Source organism: Macrotis lagotis, chromosome 1 (genome assembly GCF_037893015.1).
Source record: "Macrotis lagotis isolate mMagLag1 chromosome 1, bilby.v1.9.chrom.fasta, whole genome shotgun sequence".
Classification (NCBI taxonomy): domain Eukaryota; kingdom Metazoa; phylum Chordata; class Mammalia; order Peramelemorphia; family Peramelidae; genus Macrotis; species Macrotis lagotis.
In genome coordinates, this window is record NC_133658.1 from 538,990,885 (window position 1) to 539,015,333 (window position 24,449).

The 24,449-nt window shown below is 34.3% G+C and overlaps 1 pseudogene; it reads right to left on the reverse strand.

The window, feature by feature from the left end:
- Window positions 1-18,802: 18,802 nt before the first annotated feature.
- LOC141505247 (caspase-13 pseudogene) lies at window positions 18,803-20,103 on the reverse strand (annotated as a pseudogene).
- Between the last annotated feature and the right edge of the window lie 4,346 nt (window positions 20,104-24,449).

The following is a 24,449-nucleotide window of genomic DNA, read 5'->3' on the forward strand; positions in this document are numbered from 1 at the left end:
TTCTATTCACTTCTCATCTTTTCATCAAGAATGCTTGAAAATCTTCTATTTCATTAAATATCCATTTTCTCCTGAATGATTATAATTCAATTTTGCTGAATAAATTATTCTTGATTGTAATTCTAACTCCCCTGCCTTCAGGAATATCATATCTCAAGTCCTCTGTTCCTTTGATGTAGAAACTGCTAGATTTTATGCAATCCCTACTGTGGTTCCTTGATTTTTAAATAGCCTCTATCTGTGTGCTCAAAGTATCAACTCTTTAACCAGAGAACTCTGGAATTTGGTTATAATATTCCTTACAATTTTCATTTTTTGATTTCTTTTTGCAATTAATATGTATATTCTTACAATTTCTATTTTACTCCCCAGTTTTAGTATATGAATGTAATTTTCTTTTATGTTTTATTGTAATATGATGTCTGGGTTCATTTTTTTAACTTTCAAGTGGTCCAATAACTTTTTGGGGGGCAAGGCAATGGGGTTAAGTGACTTGCCCAGGGTCACACAGCTAGGTGATTATTAAGTGTCTGAGATCAAATTTGCACTCAGGTCCTCCTGACTCCAGGGCCAGTACTCTGCCCACTGAGCCACCTAGTTGCCCCAGTCCAAAAATTCTTAACACTTCTTGAGCAATGAGCTATTTTACATTTTCTTCTTTTTTTTTAATTCATTTCACTTCATCTTTTTGTTTCTTGGTATCTCATGGAGAGGTTAACTTTTATTTATTCAATTTTAATTCTTTATGTAGTTATTTTCTTAAGTGAACTTTCATATCTCATTTTCTATTTGGCCAATTCTGCTTGGTAAGAAATTATTTTCATCAGTAAAGTTTTGTACCTCTTTGTTATCACGTACATTTTTTATATAACCATTTATTTTATTTTCAGTTTGTGGAACAAAGCAAACATTTCCATCACACAGTACAAAAAAAATGATTGTATACAAAACTGCAAATTTATCATATACAACTTGCTATTCCCTTCTAATATACAATAAAATTAGCATTTAAATTGCTTTTTATTCTTTGGTTTCCCCTCCCCTTGCCCTAGAGAAAGCTGCCATTAAACACAAATAGGTAGGTGCATAAATATGTTTTTATCTGCATAAATGTGTGAGTTTATAAGATTATTCTATTCATATTTTGCCTCTTTTTACAATTTTGCCAATTCTGTTTTTTAAGGTGTTAAGGTATTTTTGAGCCTCTTTTGTCAAGCTGTTACTTATTTTTTCATAATTTCTTGTAATATTCTCATTTCTTTTCTTATTTTCCCCCTACTGTTATTTTATTTTAAAATCATTTTTACCTCTTTTGGGAATTATGTTGGGTCTTGTATTCAATTAATTTTTATCTTTGAAGCTTTGCTTGTATCTATTTTGACTTTATTTTCTTTTTCTGAGTTTTCATCTTGATCTTTCCTGCCAAATTATAGTAGCTATTTATGATGAGGTTCTTTTTTGTTGTTTACTAATTGTTTCCATCTATTTCTAGACTTTGAATTATCTGTTAAAGTTGGACTCCTTTTTTGAAGTGTAGTTAGATGGACACAGGAAAGTTTCCGTCTTTTTTATACTGCTATTTTCAGAGTTAGTTCTAGGGGGTTGAAAGTTTTTGGTGCTTTCAAAGTGGTATGTTCTACAGATGGGAAAGTCAGGGTCACAGCTATCTTGACCTGAGCTCCAGTCCTTATCCAGGAAACCTTGCTGTCATAAATGTCATAAACCCAAACCCTTGATGTCATAAATGATCTTGTTCCTCAGGGGGTACTTTTTCCTTAACAGCAAAAGTAATACTGCTTCTGGGTCCATGATCTCTTTCAATCAAAAGCAATATGGTTCCTTATGACCTTTGCTTGATCCCTTGTGTTCAGACAAGCACCACTCCTCAGAGCACCTGCTTCCTTTTGAGTTCAAGTGCTCCTCTCTGGAACCGTGACTCTGAAATGAGTATAGACAATAGAGTTGCCAAACAGCACCCTGACTTGTGTTTAGAATTCAGAATAAAATTTCTTCTCAATATTTTCTGAATTTCTGGTTCTATATTTTTGAGAAATTATTATTATTATTGTTGTTTTTAATCAATAAGTATTCTTCCCATTTATCTTAATGTCCACTGTCACTTTCATACTGACCACCACCACCATAATAATGATTTTTTGAATGATTGCTTTTCCCTAGGGAATCAATAATTACTCACCAACAATTATTTTAGAACCATTATTTTCTGTCCTTTGATTGAAAGAATCATAGAAAATATTTCCTGCTGAATTTGAAAAAAACTTCAAATTTATACTCATATATTTTTAACAATCTTCAAAAAATATTTTCAAGTCCCTATGTCTCCAATTTTTAGTGTTGGTTGGAAGTATGAACTTCAATTTGCCTGACAACTGTCAAACTCAAGAATAAGCATCAATATACTGGATAAGAATGATTAACTCATTTGTGTCATATATATACTTTTGACCTACAGAGGAATGAATGAAAATATCACCTGCCATGAGTATAAATAGGACAGTTTCCATTATCCTTGAAGCTTCTTAAATAAGTTCATTTGAAAAGAAAGTCCTTAACGTTCTCCACCTCTGAGGCCCTTTGAAATGTTCACTATGCATCTTATAAAGAAAAGGAAAAAACCCAAATCTCCAACCATGAAATATACAATTAGTGATTAATCCCTTTAAAATCTGTAATGAATGATGGGAGTAAGGAAAGACTTTGCTCAACTCAGAACAGAGCAGTATATCTCATATAGACACAATTTGAGGTGTTTAGCAGTGATAATGATCATTTCATTTATGTTTCTAAAACTGTCTTTTGAATTAATGTAACTTGGAAGAATCTCCAGTGGACATTAAATCTACTGTCATCATTTTTTTCCATAATGGCATTAAGTTTAAGTGACAAGAAAAAATAATTTAACTGAGAAATGTAAGGTCACATTTGTGATGTCTAAAACATGAGTGATGATCTCAATAAGAACAAAACATAAAGGGCGATACTGTGGGCCAGTTAATAGATCAAGAAATACTCTATTCATCAGATATATGGAAAGGGGAGAAATTTATGACCAAACAAGAATTAAAACACATCATAAATTGCAAAATGTATGATATTAACTATACTAAATTTAAAGGTTTTGCACTAATAAAACCAATGCTGCCAAAATTAAAAGGAAAAGAGAAAGCTGGGAAACAATCTTCATAGCTAGGGATTCTAATAAAGGTCTCTTTTCTAAAATATATAGAGACTTGAATCAAATTTTTAGGGTTACAAATCATTCTCCAATTCATAAATGACCAGTTTTCAAATGAAGAAATTAAAGTTACACATAACCATATGAAAATATGCTCCAAATCTTAATGATTAGAGAAATGCAAATTAAAACAACTATGAGGTACCACTTCACACTATCATATTGATTAATATGACAAAAAGGGAAAACTATTAATGTTAAAGATGTTGTGGGAGGTTTGGGACATCAATGCATTGTTGGTGGAGTTGTGAACTGATCTAACCATTCTGGAAAGCAATATGGAACTATTCCAAAACAATAAAACTGGTCATACCATTTAACCCAGCAATACCAATACTAGGCTCATATCCAGAAGAAAACATAAAAATGAGACAAATTCCAAAATATTTATGGGAGCTTTTGTTTGTAGTGGCAAAGAATTGGAAATTGAGGAGATGCCCAACAATTGGGAAATGACTGAACAAGTTATGGTATATGAATGTTATGTTTCTATAAGAAACCATGAATGGTTGGACTCTAGAGAAACTTGGAATGAATTTCAGGAACTTATGCTGAACGAAGGGAACAGAACTAAGACAACAGCATTGTGAGGTGTTCAACCATAATGGATGCAGCCCCTGTCAGCAGTTCAGAGATCTAGGACAGCCCTGGCAGACCTGTTATGGACAATGCTATCCACGTTCTGAGAAGAAAAGCAAAACAAAGAAAAACCTATAGTATTTGAAAACTCACTAAAAAATTTCTCTTATACTTTTCTTTCCTATCTCATGATTTTCTTTCTTTTCTCTTAGTCCTAATTCCTCATACAGGAAATGACTAATCTGTAAAGATATTAAACACTAATGTATATGTTCAATTTCACCAGACTGTTCACTGTTAAGGGAAGGAGTTACACAGCATACACACACACACACACACACACACACACACACACATATATGAATGTGGATGAATATTGAACAACTTTTCTAACATGCAATTCGAAAAATAAAATGAAATATCAATTGTAAAAAAGGGAAGATTAAGTCAGCAAATAGTATATCTGAAAAAATGACTCTATTTCTGAAGCCTTTCCCTGAACTGTATGTACTCCCTTACCAATCTGGAATTTAATATACAAGATTTGCAAATACCCTTTGAATATCATGGTAATTTCTGAAAGAAATATTTAACTATCTAAATAAATTTTTAAAATTTGCTCAATTCAACTTCATTTTGTTTTCAGGTCCATTTCTTTATCTTCCTCTCCCTCAAAAGAAAAAGAAAAACAAAACCCTTTACAGGCATGTATAGTCAAGCAAAACAAATGTGCAAAATGAACCTATAACCAAAATATACCTCCATATACACTCTGAGTCAATCTTCTCTTTATCTGGAGATAGGTAGTTATTTATAATTCTATTCTTTAACTTAATTTTTATTTTGAGTTCCAAATTCTTTCACTCTCCTCATGCCCTTCCTTCCCATCAATAATATAAAAAATATATTTTATATATATGTATATATGAAGCATATAAAACATAGTTCTAAATTTTAGTTACAATTCTTAAAGATTTTCTGTTATTTTCAAGCTTTTTCTAGAGACTATCTTAATGTTTCTATTTCAGCAGGAAACATCATTCTTGCTATTCTTCCTATATAAATATAGTGCTACTGAAAGGTTGTCAGTAAGATTATAAGAACAGTACTTATTTTGATTTTATCTTTGTATCCTCAATGGCCATTTGCAGATTGTGGGTGAATAATAAATGTTTGTTAAATTGAATTTTCTCATTAAAAATTTTGCTTTGGGGGGCAGCTAGGTAGTATAGTGAATAGAGCACCGGCCCTGGAGTCAGGAGTACCTGGGTTCAAATCCAACCTCAGACACTTCATAATTACCTAGCTGTGTGGCATTGGGCAAGCCACTTAACCCCACTGCCTTGCAAAAAAAAAAAAAACCACTAAAAAAAGTTTTGCTTTGATTTTTCTCTTTCAATAGAGGTTATATGCTAATGCAGGTTCATTAACATTCATTCACATGGTCTCCTTTATGATCAATAGACCATAGTTGCAAAATAGCTATTGGTTGAAGTATGAAATTATGCTTTTGGCTTTCAAAACTTAACTTTAATGTGTTGGATCATTTCTAATCTCATATATGAAATGCAGTTGAAACTGTCACTGACAGGTCTTTTTATCACAATCTCAACACTTGTCATATAGTCATGAAGATCTGAATTCAAATCTAGACTCAGACACTTGTTGTATGTTGTATGTATAGGTGTATGACCGTAGGCAGGTCAATTAAATTTTTGTCTCACTTTCCTCAACTGTAAAATAGGAATAATGTCACCATCCTCACAGAGTTGTGAGGAAGATATGAGATAATACTTATAAAGCACCTACCATAATGCTTGATACATGGCAGGAGATTAATAAATACTTCTTCCCTTCAATCCCCTTATAGAACAATAACCCCTTGCCCCATGTGCCAATATAAAATACTGTCATGAAAAATAAAAATCTGGAGATGACATGCACACTACTCTCAGATATTTCCCTAAGAGTTAACACATTAGAAAGGGACACAAACCCATGCTCACACTGGGGAAGTTCTCAGTTTACTCTGGGAAAGGAAGGAAGCAATGCACTTGTAGGATAATTATTCTTGTTCCTTAAATTTACAAGTGTCAAATTGTGCCAAAGTATGATAGGCTAATTATATTTCATTGGTCCAGTGACACAACCTTTTCCCTCCTTATCTTCATCAATGCTACCTCTATATCATCACAATATAATACAATGGCTAGCACAATGAATATGTGAATAGCTTTCTCTGGATGCTAAACTATCTACCTATACTCAGCTTTATAGCAGCTACTGACCTACAGTTATTCTAGTTTCAAAATTGCTAATAGTATATGTCATTCTTGAGTCCTCTTCCCCATTTCCTTTCCCAAAGACAGTGGGTACAAGTTGTACTTTTAGCTCTACCCGGGAGGAAATCATTCATACTGGCAAGGACAAAGAAATAATTTCATTCATTACAGTTCTTTTTGGTTGCCTATGTCTGCTACTATGAACTGATTACTTTCCCTAATCTTGGCTGTTCTGCATAGATAAAACCTGTACCACTCTCAATTTAATTCAATAAACATATTGCATTGTTTGTATGTAAGAGGAAAGAATTAGGCTTAATGGGTGGAAACTTAACAGTTAGATTTAGGATTGATGCAAGCAAAAAGCTTCCTAAAAGCTGTCCCACGAATGGACAACTAGGGGTCTCTAAGTGATGCACTTGGAATCAACAAGACTCATCTTCCTGCATTCAAATCTGGTCTCACACAAGTCTAGCTCTATGACTCCATCCTAGTAACTAAGCTCTATTTATCTCAGTTTCTTCATCTATAAAATGAGCTGAAGGAGGAAATATCAAACCACTGCAGTGGTTTGCCCAGAAAATTTTTGCCCAGAAAACTCCCAAATGGGAACATGAAGAATTAAAAATGACTGAAATGACTCAACAACAAAAATTGGAATGAGTGGCTTTGGGAGGTAGTAGAGTCTCCTTTCACTAAAGGTCTTAATGCAAAGTTTTAATGACTCCTTAATGGAGACATAATTTTAAAAAATTGAGATCAGATATGGTATGGACCAGAAAATCCCTGAAGATCACTTGAATTCTTATATTCTATTATATATTAGCAAATTTTTATAATATTAGAAGTAAATAGGGGCGGCTAGGTGGCCCAGTGAATAGAGCACCAGCCTTGGAATCAGGAGTACCTAGGTTCAAATCTGACCTCAGACACTTAATAATTACCTAACTGTGTGGCCTTGGGCAAGCCACTTAACCCCATTGCCTTGAAAAATCTAAAAAAAAAAGAAGTAAATAGCAATATAGTTTGAATTTTAGATAGAATCAGTGTGAGTCTAGATGATAGGGGAATGAATGTAAGAGATAATATAGAAGAATGAATAAGACCTAGCACATACATCCTTTTTTCTAATGGTTCTTCTTTCTCCTGGAGGGTTCTCCCTCCCCATCTCCCCTAAGGATTCTTCGATTCCTTGAAATTGTTGAGGGAAGCTCTATTCTCTGCCATCAGTTGAAACTTCACAGATTATGTTTCTCCCATTTTTAAAGGATGTGTGACTAGCAGCCCAGTATAATTTGGACACTTAACATTAGATATCCTTTACAAAAGGACATTTATTTCATAGCTATAACAAGAGCAGACATGAAAACATTTTCCCCAATATGTAGGGTAAAATCTCTCTTATATAATCTTGGTTTCTTGGAAGGGTAAAGGGATTAAGTTCACAGTGTCACTTAGCTGAGTTCCTATATTGCATTGGTTCTACCAAATTGAAGTTTAAGGCCCACTGCATTAGTTTACCTGACCCTCACTCCCCCTGACTTTGCTTTTGGATTGAGAGTAATAGCAAGTCTGTTCAGATCCCTGTGGTTTGACCAGGGGATCTATTCTTTGAAACTTGACCTAAAAGAGCAAATGAAACAAAACTTGAAACATATTTTTCAGGTTCACCTGATGTTATGGGAAGGAGAGTGACCTTCAGGCACCCAACCCTACTTGCCTTACCACATGGTTTCACCTTCTAAGAGTGAAAAAGTTCTTAGTTCCCAGTCCCTACAGCTGAAGACATGTGGGGTGGGGCATAGGACAAAGGCAGATTCTGTTTTTTGAGGATATTTAAAAATTTGAAATAGTTCTAACTATGCAATTATGGGGAAAGGGCTTCTCCCAATCTCATAGTAGGCAGTTAGGTGGCACAGTGAATAGAGCACTGGCCTTGAAATCAGAAGAATGGGAGTTTGAATCTGGCCTCAGACACTTGACACTTACTAATTGTATAACCTTAAGCAAGTCACTTAACCGTGATTGTCCTGCATCCATTTGTCCTGATTCATATCTGGCCACTGGGCCCAGGTGGCTCTGGAGGAGAAAGAGAGGCTGGTGACTTAGCACAACAACCCCTCATTCAAATTCAATCCACATGCATGTCATGGCATCATTTCCCTGATGTCATGATCTTCTTCAAGAATGAAGAATAAGAGGTTAATACAGAATTCCCATGAATATGTCAGTTACAAATGCCTTGCTCATGGGTGACTCCCTATTAAATGAACTGGGCATGTACCAACCCTCCTCCCATTGCTCTAATAATCATTCCATCTGTATCCTCTGTCCCAACTGTATTTTCATTTATATTGGATGGGAAAATATACCATCCTTGATTCTTTCTGACCTGAGGCAGAGGTTTGAATTTAAATACTTTTCCTGCCTAGAGTTTTTTCTCAATTATAAATGAGATCATTAAGCTCCCAGACTCATAATATAGCAGATACTGGTTAGTTTTGTTTGTTTGTTTGTTTTTGCCCAAGTTGTCTTCATTTTGGAGTCTAAGTTTTCCACTGAAATCTTAGAAACCCAGACCATTGGAAAAAATTTACTCCCATCCTTCTATTTCCTTGGAGATTAGAACAGCAAAGGTACTTTAGCTACAAATGAATTAGGGGTTGTGTTCCCTGAATCATCTTGTGGAACATGCTCTTTATACTCAAAATATCTTGCCTGATAGAACCCCATTTTCTTCAAGTCAATGGAATGACCTTTTGTTAGACCAGATCTTCTCCTAGAAGCATCCCTTATCTTGAGGGTTTATTAGCTTTAGGGTAGTCTTCACTTAGAGTAGCAAATTTAAATTTACTACTAAACTTTGGACATTATAGTTTCCTGCAATCTCAAAGTCATTCAAACAGCTTCATAATCCAATCCAAAGAAGTAACATTATCTATTCTTAATGATAATAATAATAATAATAATATAATAATAATAGTAATAATAATAATAATTGACACATATAACGCTTACATGCCAGGCACTATGCCAAGTTTTTTTATAACCATGATCACATTAGATCCACACAACAACCTTGGGATGTAGGTGTTATTGTTAATCCCTATTTTATAGATTAAGACATTGAGACAAACAGAGGTTAATTAACCTGCCCAGGCTTACACTGCTGATAAATGTTTTTGACCACTTTTGAATTCATGCCTTCTTGGCTTCAGACCCATAACTCTATTAACTACCCCACTTAATTGCCCTTTGCTACATAGACAAACCTCTATTGGTCCTAGAGGATGTATGCACGTATGTGTGTGTGTGTGTGCTATGATCTTATTGTATGATGTATTCATTACTCATTTATTATTTTTTATCAACTAGAAAATTATCAACAAAAAAAAACCATTTCTACACACAAAGAAAATCTCAGAGATAGTGCTTGTATTAAAACCATGAATCCATAGCATACAGGTTGTTCTTTTTAATATATCTTCCCTTTATTTGCCCCTCCCTTTTTCCTCCTTTTTTTCTATTGTTACTTCTACTATCACTCAATTCTGCATCTTCAAGTAAAATATTCTCTTTATAAGAAAAGTTTATTCAAAAAAATCTTTGTTTTTAGAAAACTGCATATCATTCTATTCCTAAAGTCCATTTTTTCTCCACCATAAGGTGGGAGGATTCTTTGTCTTCATTCTTTGGGAAACATGATTAGTGATCAATATAATCACCATATAATCACTGATGGCATTCTTAAGTCTTCCAAAATTATTTTCACTTATAATACTGAGTTCATTTCACAAAGTTTTTCAGGTTCAGTTTACTTCATTTTGCATGAGTTCTTACAAGTCTTCAAAGGTTTCTCTGAATCCATTCCTTTAATTGCTTCTCATAGCATAATAATATTTATCACATAGGGTTAATAGGGTGTTCAAGGAGGACTAACACCTCCCATGTGAGATGACCACTTCAGGACCTATTTAGCATACAAATCTCATCTATGACTCCAATTAAATTATAGCATGCACAGCATCTATACCCCAGAAAACTGGCTTGGCAGATAGGTTAAACCACATTAACTGAATGGGTAGGTCTCAAACCTGTTGGCAACTTAGGGAACTGTCTACCTCAAATATGTGAAGATTTCCCCTGAAGGACTAGAAGGTTGAGAACAATTTATTCCAATGACCTTGAAGGCAGCTAATGCAAGTCCTATGGAGTACTTAGAGTTTGGACAGATAATGAAGATGCCAAAGTCATGGACCATCATTAGCCAGCCTGTCTTTTGTCTTGTCACTTGAATCTAGAAAGGAGATTGAAGCTGCTGACTTTGAGTAACTCTGTCTCACTGAAAACCAATTGACATAGAAGTCATCATCATGCTGTGATATCATTGCTCCCCTTCAAAAACAAAGGACAAACAATTCTATTACATTCATATACCACGATTTATTTTCATTCCCCCCCAACCCCCCAAAATAAATAGAAACTTACTTTGTTGAGTTATTTGCAAAACTAAAAATTGCAACAATATCTACATATATATCTGTATAAAGGAAAATATAGAAATGCCTGATAATAGTATCTTTGGCCATGTAATTTAGTGATTAGGTTAGTCAAATTTACATGTCTACCAACATGTATTAGTGTCCCTGTATTCTCAAGGATCCATTAGCAATTTGAATTTTCCACTGTTGTCATTTTTGCCTGGAGATTGAGGAACAGCTGTCTAAATCAAATTTCCTTTACATGAAATAAGAACACTTCTAAATATACAAATTAAGTAAAAAATTAATAGAAATGTAAATAACATTGAAACTTTAGAGTAAAATCCCCATTCTTTGCAATGTTATAGAAGAGGAGAGAGGAGGATTGAAGAAACTTACTAGTTTTAGCACTTTCTCTCCATTCTTGAGGAGCAAAAATTTAGGCACACTTCTCCTAAAGTTTCTTTAATGGGTAGAGAGATGAGCAAGGGAAGCTCTAACCACATCAGTTGAAACTAAGAAGTTGCTGCTGTATTGCTGCTGCCATTCTCTTTACTTCTTCCAGAACTTAGTGATGGGTTATTTTCTTACTCATTAAATATCCTTTTCTTCAACAGTTTCCATTCATTTGTAAATATCACTTCTATCAAAATTTAAGCCCAGCAGTCTAGCCCCAATATTTTCTGGAGTTGTAAAGTCTACAATTCCCAGGATTCCTATTGATGAATTCCAGTGGTGCCCTGCCCAGTGGATAGCTGATCTGACAACTTACTATATAAACACATTTTTTCTTGCAATAAAAAGATGTTTATCTATGAAAGACCACATGCAGAGAAATGTATATGAAAGAATCAAAGTAATCCAAGAAAACAAGAAGTGGTATGTAGTAGATAAGACAAACTGCAACATATTACAAATATGTAATTATAAAGAATTGTGCAGAAAAGGCAGGGCAATAGATATAGTGAGAGAATTTTAGATGCAGAAAGAAAGATCTTTGAGAGAAGAATAACCACTAGACATCAAAAGACCTAAATTATAGCTCCCAATTTTTTTAATGGATCCACTGTTCAGGACTTACAGGTAGTATAGATACAAGTCACAAAGAGCTCTACATCTTTCAAAGTATCAAGTATCCATATTGGAATGAGATCACAGATCCATCAAAGTATAAAAGTAATGAATTCTCAAAGATGTAAAGTAGGTTATAGTTTGGGACTTCACTATAGACCTTTGAAAAAACTGTAAAATGGACTATTTCATCAAGATAAAGTCCAGATTTTTTATTTCATCTTCTTATAAGGTGAAGAGACTTCTATCAATCAGCTGAGATCTTAGAGTCAAAGAAAGGTACCTAATAATGAAAATTGCTATGAAAAAAGAATTGAATCTCACAAATCAAATATGAGGAAAAAAAGTAAAAAGGGGTCAGAAGAGTAAAAAGAAAGGAAGCAGATTAGCATAATGTCACAAATATAAAGTTTAATTGTAATCTGCTCAAAAAGCAGACCCACATTCTTCTTCCTTTTTGCTCCCCACCTTCTTTCTTACTAAATAAAGCTCCTCTTAGGTTTGTAGACCCAAACAATATCCTTCTTTATAGCTTCCAGCTGTTTTTCCACTGTTGAAAACCAAAGCGACACATGTTTCCCATGTCCATCTATAAAAATGATTTTCTTAAAAAAGAAGCATTTTGTTAAAAATCTATTTAAAATCAGAGGCATTCAACTTCACGTATCTGCAGTACAGCCAAACATGACCCACATGGGCCTCGATAGATTCATTTAATTGTCCCTCTCAAGTGTCAAAGTGATGAGCACCACAGGATCTGCAACTGCTGACATTTCTTTTAAGCAGATGACATTTTAAAAGGATGCTGGGCTATCCTTTTATTTCTGCATCAGATAAATATGCTGTCGACTGCCTGAAATGTCCTGAAATCTGGAAAATGGAAGGAAATGGTGGGCATTGTGGCTAAAAGCTTTACTCTTAACTAAAAAGGAGGGGGGTGAGGAGAAGGGGGGAATCCAGGGTTAAACACAAAAAGGTTATTTTATTTAAGAGCAGCTGATTTGTCTTTTACATCTACTTTGGTGATTATTGGAAATGTTAAGGGAGGAGAAAAAATGCTAAAGCTTTTCTACAGAGAAAAAAATTTTTAAATTATCAGGTGACTCTATCCCCTGCTGCAATAGTATTTAGGCATGTTGTAAAGGAATAATATGCAATGGGATTTCCAGGTTTGGCAGTAAAGGTAACCCATTTAATCTAGTATTTAAAAAGAATAACTCCCTTTTTATGTATTTCTTTTTCAGAGGGATAAGAATTTTTATTTCAACATTTTAGAAATTCTATTCTTCACTGAAATGGAACTGACCTAGGACACTGAAGATTATCCTATTAGAACAGAGATGGAGCACATTCTTCAAGGCTGGAAATTCTGAGTATGATTCTGTTATTGATGAACAAGCCCAGCTTGGTTCATCAAGGTAAGTTCAGCAGAAAATTGGCCTTTAGATGGTATCTTATCATCCATAACAATTCATCTACTAAGGCATGGAGGCATTGCAAAATGTGATGGTGGAAGTCTGATCTTAAAAATATTGAAGTATTATAGAAGTTATTTGCTAAGGTCAAGAGACTTGTCCAGGCTCATTGACATTAGTAGACAAATATGGGCTGAGACTTCCCCAGGGCTAATATTCTCCCTCTTTCCCCCTTTTTTTTTGAAGAACAATCTATTATACTTCAGATCCCTTCCTATCTGTTCCATTCCTCACCCCAGGGGTCTAAATTTTTAAAGCTCTTTATTGTCCTCCTGAATAAGAGCCCTCATCTATTTATGGCTAAAATTTAGGTTCCTTTGGACTTTCTTTTAAAATAAGGCTTGTTTGGACACTTTAGTCTAACTAATAAAGAGATACTTAGTCCCTCTGAAAATATCCAGAAAAAGGCAGGTAGTCATTGTGGATCTTACCTGGCTAGTAAAAGCTAGGTGAACTTGTGAGTTGGGAAGTTTCCCAGAAATAGTATCATATTTGTCTTTTTTTACCCCTTCCCCCAAAAAACTAACTAGAACACAGTTGAAGACAAGATTTAACTCTTATTTAAATACAAATATTCCTAAATTGACATAACCACTACTTTTACCTATTCTCTGAAGTAAGGAAGTAGAAGGGAATATTTGCATGCTTACTATATGGTAGGCATTTTCTTAATCACTTTTTATAAATATCTCATTTTATCCTTCCTCACCATAGTGTTGCAAGGTAAACACTATAGCCCTGAGAGTAGTACTGTAGATAAAGATTTTTAGAAAATTAAAGGAATAAACTGATAAATTAGAAGACATCACCAAAAAGGACAAGACATAAAATAGAAAAAACAGAAACAATTTGGGGAAATGGTTTCCATTATTATGAAGGGTAAGAATCTCAAATAGAAATTGAAGAACTTGGGGTGGCTAGGTTGCACAGTGGATAGAGCACTGGCCTTGGAGTCAGGAGTACCTGAGTTCAAATTCAGCCTCAGATATTTAATAATTACCTAGCTGTGTGGCCTCAGGCAAGCCACTTAACCCCATTCACTTGCAAAAACTAAAAAAAAGAAATTGAAGAACTTGAAATCTAATATTTGTAGAATTTTAGAGTTATTAAGAACATTAGATATTATCTAGTAAAATGCCCTCCTTTTAAAGATTTAAAAAGCAACAACTCCTGTCCAAGGGAGTTAAGTGACTTGTGAAGGACATCACAGAAAATTGTCAGAAAAAGCAAGGTCTCCTAGCTACAATGTCAGTATACTTTCAAACATATCACATTTCAAACATATCTACTCTTTTGATTGTTTAGAGATTGAAAAGCCCAATCATAAAGCCAGCTCTTAGTCACAATGTGATTTTTCAATAAAGATTGGCATTCTAGAAAAATAGTTGCTCTGCATCTTCATAATCAGCCTTTAGAATCTAAGGTCATCCTCCAGTGCAACCAGAAATGAATCTTCGGTCCTTTAAGGTTTCCCAATGAAGATATCATTGACATGAATATTTTATATATGTGTTCATCTTAAAATTCCAAACAAGGAGTGATAAATCAAGTTAACTTGTCATTTAAAGATCTCCATAATCAGGGTTCAAACTACTTTTCCAGTCATTTCATATTACTTTCCAATGAAATATATCCCAATGAAAGGTTCTTTTCTGTGTATCATTACATATTCTTCTCCCTCCATGTATCCATTCAAGTCTGTAGCTGGAGCTCACCACCTTCACATATTTGCCTGTCAAAATTCAAAATCTTCTTTCAAAGTCCAGCTGTGGTGTTATTTCCTCCATAATGTCTTCATTGATCATTTCATCTGAAAATGACCTCTTTTTCAAATTGTCTACAAGGCAGCTAAATGGCACAGTGGAGGAGTATTGGAATTTGTCAGGAAGAAATGAATTGAAATCCCACTTTAGACACTAGTTGTATAACCCTGGGCAAGTCACTTAACCTCTATTTTCTTCAGTTCCCTCAACTGTAAAATGAGGACAATGACAGCAGCTGCTTCATAATATTGTTGTGAGGATCAAATGAAATAATGTATATACAACATTTTGCGAATCTTTAAATTCTATATCTAAATTCTAGCAATTAGAGCAATTTGTCTAAACCTTTCATTTTCCCTTATTGCAGGCTACCTTGTATCATAATCCCACTATTAGCATATAAGCTTCTTGAGGCAAGAGCTGATATCTTATTTCCTCTTTGAATCTTCAGCACTATTATGATACTTTCCCCATAGCAATTATTTAATGAATTTTTTGAATAAAAAGTTCAATGTATTTTGATAATAATTGTTAGGCAATGGATAGAATTATCTATTGACCCTAGATCATTTCCTTAAAATTGTTTTTATACTAATTACCTAATAACTTATTTTTGTCCTTTCCTTACAACAATGACTTATATGTTTATTTTATTGAAATAAATGGTTGAAAATTCTTTCATTTGATGGATTATACTGAGAAGAAAAAGAAAAATAGCAATGATTGTCTCAAGGATAACCTCTGTTCACTATAAGATTCTTAATGTAGTGATAAATATATAGAATTTGCCATTTACCAACAATGTGACTTTGGGCAAGTCATTTAAAGCCTCTGGGCTTGGTCTTTCACATTAGGAGCTTGAACTAGATGGTCACTAAAGCTCTTTACAGCTTAATATTCAATAACACTGGATTTGAGTCATGCCTCTATCATTTGCTTGCAATGTGACCTTGGCAAATGACTTCATCTCTCTCTAAGTCTCTCGAGTGATAAAATGATATAATATTGCAAGCACTACCTATCTCATAGCTTTGTCACAAGACTTCAAAAAGATAAAGCATAGAGAGTGCTTTGTAAATCATAAAGCAGTATATAAAATATATGCTATTAAGTTTCTTGACAACTGTGAATACTATTCCTCTTTTGGGAGAAAAAAAAAGTTTACCATAAAAGACCCCCTTGTTAGAAGAACAATCTGGCAGCAGAAAAGAATGTCTCTGTAGCAGAACCATTTCCATTTTCACTGTTCTCTAATGGAGAGGAGTGACTGCCAACACTACGGATTACAAGTAAAAGAGACTGCTGCCTGTAAAAAGGAGGTGGCAGTGAGAATGGAATCACATGGGGCAGGGAGTTAATTTAGAAGACAGAGACAACAAGGCTTAGGTGACAACTGAAAACAAAGAAAAGTTAGAAACTGGCCCCAATGAAAAGAATACCTTTGGTCAATCAGAAATAAAAAGCACTGTTTCCAGAACTGCATTTCAGGTTTCAGTAAGCAATAGAAACTGCAGGGGAAAGCTGAATCTCTTGACCAAAGGTGAGAAACTCAAAGAAGGATGGAAACAGTAATGACAGAGGAGATAATAGCTCTGGCTGGTGAATGCCTATGAGAAGTTAAAAGCTCCCAAATTGCATCTATTTCTCAAGGATTTTTCAAGATAAGAAGCCCAGATCAACCCACCGCCCATTTCCTAACTCCAATTTGATTCTGTGACATCCAACAGTAATTTCAGGCCCTCCATGGAAGTGTTCTTTTCTATATCTCCTCTTGAGCAACTGACAGTTGGAATGGAATGGAACTGATTGTAATGGCTTCCCGCCAGTTTCCTATTGGGGGATTAATGACCCCAAGGAAACACTCACTTCAAAATTCTGCCATTAATGTGCTGCTACTTTGGGAAGCTCTTATTTGGGAAAAGATTCATTTCAAGGATTACTATCAATACAAAATCATATTTTAAGAGGCACAAGTTTAAAAAAATGACAAAAAATACATTTCCAAGGGACTTATGTGACTGGTTAGCTAACACAGAAAAAGATGTGACTATTAAGGTCAGTTATAAAGTCAAAAGAATCTGGTGACCATTGACTAATGGAGGGAAATTGGATGTGAACATTATATTTGATCTGTACTTCTTTAATATTCCACTTGGTATGAATGATGAAATAAGAGTACTAGACCTTGCATCCCACTAATATAATTAGCTCTAGGTAAATCAGATCTCCCAAATCTTGTCTCGAGACTATTTTGCCCATTCCCTATTGAGAATAATACATAACTTTCAAGGAGGTAAGTAATTGTCTTTTTCTAAAATCATTTTCAGTTTAATCATCCTTCTTTCTCCAAAACACAGTTATAAATGGTGTTAGTTAATATCAAAACCACTGTACACAATAGTAGATCTCTATAAAAATATTCATGGAATTTCTTGGGAAAATTAGTCTTTCTAAAAGATTTCATCCTACCAATCCATCCACTCAGACAAGTTCTTTTTTTTTATTAAAAAAATTATTTATTTCATTTTTTCACTCAAATCCCTGATTCCCTTCACATCCTAATGTCTCACAGAGAAATGACTTATTTTAGAAAAATATTTTTAAAAAGAGAGAAAAAATTCAACAAAACAAAATAATACATTGAAAAAGTCCAGTTTTATCTGTACTGCTATATAGAATATTTATTCTTCTACCTCTGCAATGAAGTTGGTAGAAATATCTTTTTAATATCTTTTTTGGGGATCAAGCTTGGTCATTTATAATAATTTTGTGACATTCCTTTGCTGTCGTTACCATCGTTCTTTCCACTTACAGTACTGTAATCATTATTAATTCTATTTTCCTTATTCTGTTGCAGTGTTCATCAGTTCATATAAGTACTTTCATGCTTCTCTATGTTGATAATAATTACATTTACTTAAAACACAATCATATTTCATTGCATTCATGTATAGCAATTTGATTATTACATAACTAATGGGCATCTAGCTGAGATCATTTTTTTTGCTTCCACAAAAGAGCTACTATAAATATAGTGGGCCCTTTATTTTTGTCTTCCTTAATTTTCTTGGTATATACACCTAGCACTGTCATGTATGTCTAGCACATTGCCTTAAAGACTGTTTTACAGAGAACTCACACAAGGCAAGTGCTCACCTGGAAGTCAGAACTGCCACAAAGACACCCTCAGAGTTTCTCTGAAGAACATTGGAATCAATAGAATACCAGGGGATACACTGGTATAGGACAACTTAAGATATTGTGACTACATCAAAGAAGATGCTATGCTCTATGAGCAAAGAGGAATTGCAGTAACTCAAAAGAAACATGAGATCTACAAATTTAGAGACATTTCAACTCTGAAAATTCATATAGACTATTTGTGCCTGACTGTGATAGAGCCTTCCAAGTTTATATTGGTCTGACCAGTAACAGTCAGACACACTGTATCTTGATTCCAATATAATGATGTCATTTTGGTCCTCCTCAAGGAGGACAACAGCCAACTAGTACTGGAGGTTCTAGAGTCAAGAGTACAGCTGTTTTAGTCATTTAATTTGAATAATTCAAAACCACTCTCCAGAAACAATGGACTAATTCACACCTTGACTAAAAATGTATTACTCTGTCCACCTTTCCACAATTCTTCCAATATTGACTATTCATATTCTAATAAGTTTTATTAATTTTATGGTTGTGAGGAAAGAAATCTCAGGAATTTTTAGTTTTGCATTTATCTTATTGATTTGGATCATTTTTTTATGTGGTTATAAATAGTTTGGATTCTTCTTTGGAGAACAGCTTTAACCAATTATATATAGTGGAATAACTTTTGTTCTCATATATTTCTATGAGTTGTCCGCATATCTTAGAAATTATACCTTTATTAGAACTATTACAAGTGTTTATACATATATATATGTGCATGTACAAACATATATATGTGTTTATATGCCTGATATATGTTTAGATTAACAATGAATCCTTTCCTTCCTATTTTAGTTGTCTCAGGCACTGTTCCTCTGAAAAAGATGGATACATAAGGTCCCAGTAACTTGGATTTTCTGGTTTTAATTCCTGGAAAGAGGTAAAAATATCGTGTCATGGACAATCTTTCAATGGTGGGCATTTGAGCCTTAACTTTGGGAATTTCAAATTCTTTCTGAACCTTTCGAAAGATTTCTTCTATGTGGCAACACCAAGAATACTGTTGGAAACAATGAATGAGCTCTGTAATGAAGATTGAGCCTTTTTCCTTATCTCTCCAAGAAACATTATGTGGAGTTGAAGGAACAGAAAGTAATGAAGTCCTTTTCTAAATGGGTCTTCCGGACAGAGTCCTCCTCAAAGACTTGCAGTTCACTTTGGCTATCTTCAACAATTTCTGGGGCATCACTCACCCACACTTGCCCACTGTTCACCCCATGACAAGCCTGGATTATGATGACTTTTGGTTTGTCTTTCAGATTGATGCAATTCTTGGTGTTTAGAATTTTGAATATGGTATCATAAGATAGTATATCTGGATTTGTTTTCTGATGACTTTTCCCACAAATTCCATTCAGAATACCATGAGACATGAACACAACAAAAGTACTATCAGATGATTTGTGCTCAGGACACAGCAAACTCCCTTAGAGCTGACTCCATTTTCAAAGATGTGAGATTCTTTAAGACATTCACATTGTAACCTAACTCTTTAAGAAGGAATTCCATCCTTGTACTGTCAAGTTCAGCTCCATTCCTCTCAGAGAGATGTTCAAATTGTATATTACAGATGATGAGGGCCAAACGTGTATGGCCTTCCTTCTCCATCACTGGGTATATCTCTGTCTCCCTCTCTTTCCTCTGTCTTTGAAAATGTTTTGGAGAACAGAGCTTGAGTATATCTGTGGGATTAGCTGAAATGACCTGGCTTGCTGCAGAAGCAGAAGATAGTGCCATCTCATCATTGTCATCCTGTTCATCTTTGTTAAGCAGGCTGCTGGTCAATTTCTTAGTCAAAGAATGCACCAGGACTCTAGCTTTCTTTTCAGGGTTGTCATTGGCTTGAGCTTCATGGTATTCCTCTTCTTCATCTTCCTCCAATTTCAGTATATTCTTTTCCAGAACATCATCTAAAACACTGTTGAGTATGCCTTTCCCCAGTAATTCAAGAGCCTTTAATGGGTTTTTCTTGATTTTCTTATCAGCCATAATCCTTCTGGTTTACTCCCCTTAAAAGTAGGTGTGAAAGTGTCAGACAAGTTCTAAAGGGGAACAAGAGATCCCAGAACACAATCAAGTCAACTAATGTGTACATTGCTTCACAATAGGTATCCAGTCACCTTTGTTTCCTATTTTCTCTGACTCGATTCCAATAATTAATATGTTGCTATATATAGGTATAAGATATAGCAGTCGAGAATTTTGCAAGTCTATTAGCCTAAAGATAGATACCATATCAATCAAACCATCAAAAATTATTTCTTAGAGATAGCAAAGTATTAACAAAATTCATTTGGAAGAAAAAAGGTCAATATCAAGGGAATTAATGAAAAATGTAAATAAAATTGGCCTAGCCATACAGATCTAAAATTATATTTTTAAAGTGCCAATCATCAAAACTATTTGGTACTGGCTAAGAAATAAAAGTGGTGGATCAGTGGAATACATAAAATGACTATAATAATCTATTTTATAATAAACCTAAAGGCTCTAGTTTCTGGTATAAGAACTCACTGTTTGATAAATCTGCTGGGAAAACTGAAAATAGTATGTCAGAAATCAGGAATAGACCAATTTCTCATACCCTACACCAAGATAAAGTCCAAATCAGTTCATGATTTTGACATAAAGGGTGATACCATAAACCAATTAGGAGACAAGGACTAGTTTACCTGTCAAATCTATGGCAAATGGAAGAATTTAGGACCAGACAATAGATAGAGAGCATTATAAAAAACAAAATGGATTTTTGATTACAAACCAGAGCAATGCTTCCAAGATTACAAAGAAAACAGAAAGCTGGAAAACAATTTTACAACTAGTGTTTCTGATAAACACCTCATTTATAAAGGATATGGAGAACCTAGTCAAATTTATAAGAATATAAATCATTTTTCCCCATTGATAAGTGACCAAAGAACATGAACAGGCAGTTTATGGATTTCTATAGTCATATAAAGAAATATTCAAAGAAATAGAAATTAAAGCAACTCTGAGGTACCACCTCATACCTTTCAGACTGGCTAAAAAGACAGAAAAAGAAAAGGACAAATATTGGAGAGGATGTGAAAAAATTGGAACACTAATGCATTTTTGGTGGAGTTGTGAACTGATCTGACTATTTCGGAGAACAATTTGAAATGATTCCTAAAGGGCTATAAAATTGTGCATATCCTTTGATTCAGCAATACTACTACTACTACTACTAGCTCTGTATACCAAAAAGATCATAAAAGGGGGAAAGAATCCACAGGTACAAAAATAATTATAGAAGTTCTTTTTTGTGGTGGGAAAGAATTGGAAATCAAAGGGATACCCATCAATTGGAGAAATGACTGTGGTTTATGAATGTAATGGTGAACTATTTTGTTCTATAAGAAATGATGAGCAGGTAAATAGCAGAAAAACCTGGAATGGTGTACATGAACTGATGTTGAGTGAAATGGGAAGAACCAAGAGAATGCTGCATACAGTAAAAGCAACATTGTGTGATAATCAGTTATGAAAGACTTCACTCTTCTCATCAATATAGTGATCAAAGACAATTCTAAAAGACTGGAGATAGAAAATACCATCCAATTCCAAAGAAAGAACTATAGCATCTGAATGTAGATCAAAGCATATGATTTTCATTTTTTAAAATTTGTTTCTTGTTTCTTTTCTTTCTTGTGACTTTTCCCTTTTGTTCAGATTCTTTTTTCACAACATGATTAATATGGAAATGTGTTAAATATGATTGTATATGCTTAACCTATATCAGATTGTTTGAAGTGGGAAGGTGGAAGAGAGAAAAATATGGAACTCAAAACTTTACAAAAATGACTGATGAAAGTTTTCTTTACATGTAATTAGAAAAAAATAAAATACTATTAAGATTAAAAAAGGATATATCACATAAAACAAAAGGATCTCTTGTTTTTTGGCTAATCAAAGGTGATTGAATTTTGATCTTGAAATGTGCATTTCCAGACTTGGATAATCTCTTGTGATTTACAAAAGTCTGGAAATCCTAGATACTCAATAGGAACAAAAGGTATTTTTTTTAAATCAACTCTAGTTGTATTTTTTGTTTGTTTGTTTTAGAGTTAAAAGGCAATGGCCAGCAATGAACCTAGAACCTCACTAGAAGTCATGAGCCTAAAGGGAATTATTTGGATAGTCCTTTATTTAGCTGTCCTGGAAATGACAGTATGCTTAAATATTTATATCTCAGGTTTTTAGAATTATATAACAGTAGTAATGTTATCTTATTACTTCATGTTTTAAGGGTTTTTTGTGAATCCTTTGATAAGAATTTCTTTTGTGTAGACTAAATAAATAATTTCCTAAAACTGATCTTTATGATACTTCAAATGTTTATTCCCCTTTGGATAGATCCCAGAGATGATCCGAGCCCCACCCACCCACACATGCAAAAAAAGCTTTAGGTAATTTTCTCTGGGGTTCCAGAATGAGGGTGAAAACTGGAGGAGTAAAGAGTCAAAGAGTTTTAGAAAAACAATCTGACTCTTCTAAGTAATCAGTCTTCCCAAATCTAAGCTCAGTCTGTTCAGGAAGGGGTCCAGAGCTAAGAGTGTTCTCTTATAGGAGAGGAAGAGAATGCAAGCTCCCAGCACTATTGGACACAGCAGATGTCCTATTTTATGGTCCTTATTTTATCCCTCTGACTCATTTTTTTTCATTTATAGAGTTGATAGGGTTAGACTATCCTTTCAATTGTAAATTCTATGATTGTATGCTTATTCTCAATGCCTGCCCTGTGGCTACAATTAATGTAGTTTATTCTCAATCCCTGCCCCAAACAAATGCCCACATTTTTTCTTGCCTGCCTTATTGCTTTCCTAAATCTCCTGGGCTATTATTAAGGCTGTGAATCCAGTAGCCTTTGTAGCTCTACTTACTGTGTTCTTGACATAAAGAGATAGATAGAGATAGATAGAAAAAGAGAGAGAGATGATAGTAGATAAACCATTTATTAAATCCATAGTCAATCACTGTGCACATAGCACTAAATGCTATGAACACATATACAGGCAAACAAGACTATCCCTGTCCTCAAAAAAAACTGACATTCTAATAAAGGAATACAATAAATGGAGACCTGGGTCCAGCAAGATTAACAACAATTTCCTTATAAGATTCTATCTTTTTTTCCAGTTTCATCCTCTTTCCTCACCTTTAAGAATCCTATCTCCATTCTCTATCAAAAGAAAAGTCTTTTTGTTTTCTTACTATTTCCCTCTGACTTGAAGGGATGGAACCACTCTAGGTAATACTTTTCAGACGATCACTAAGCAACAATGACTAGGAATTTTCTTATAAGCAATTCCTACCATGATTAATCTAACCTGAATTAACTTCTAAAGTTTTCCTTTGGGTACTTCAGACAAGTGAAATGCTCAAAGAGAAAAACAGGATTTTTCTTTCTGAAAGTGATTTCTGAAGAAGAAAACAATAGTTTCTGATTGTTCCTGAATGTTCCAGAAGCTACCATCCTAATACTGATCAGCACCGAAGTTGCAATCTATTCCGTTTTAGATATAGGCTCACCCTTCCCTAAGTAAGATGATGTCCCCGACCCCTAATGACCACTCTATTGATACTGGATGGGTTCAGTATGTCCAATTGCCTTATATTGGGGTAGCTTGAGCTATCCCCCAGCCTCAGGCAGTTCCTCAAGTAGCAAGAATTACAGCTATACTGCCATGCATAGCAAGAAACTAGAGTTCCACAAATATCTATAGAGTCATTCAAAACTTACCCACAAAGAGAACAAAGTGGACAAAAAGCTACTTTGATTACCTCCCAGTCTCAATCTGCTGTCAATGAGATACACTCTGATGATGTCATCAGTGCTCTAACATCTACAGCAAGGTGACTATTTTGATAATCATCTCCAGTATTGAGTTCTAGACCTAGCACTAAGGCTATCATTACTAATTCCTGACCTGAGGTTTGCTGACAGGAAAATTTCACTGAATGAGAGGACTTAGCACTAACAAAGGCAGTTCTTTCATTGACAAAATGGTTGTGTCTAACCTCAAATTGGATGTATCTGCCTTTATTTCTGCTTTCTGGTGGGATCAGATATAAGTCATATAAGTCATTGTATGACTCTCTGACATGGGATTTTTTCCAAGCTTATCTCTGACAATGCAAGGGAAGGATTGATTTTATCTTGTCTTAAAAGAATTTTTAAAAATTAAAAAAGCATGTAGGTCAGGGATTTTATAGGCTTTTTTCCCTGTCACTGAAACCATACCATATATGTGACTATGTACTTTATCTATACATTAGGCTGGTCTTTGACTTCTTTTTGTTCATCATGTGCATGT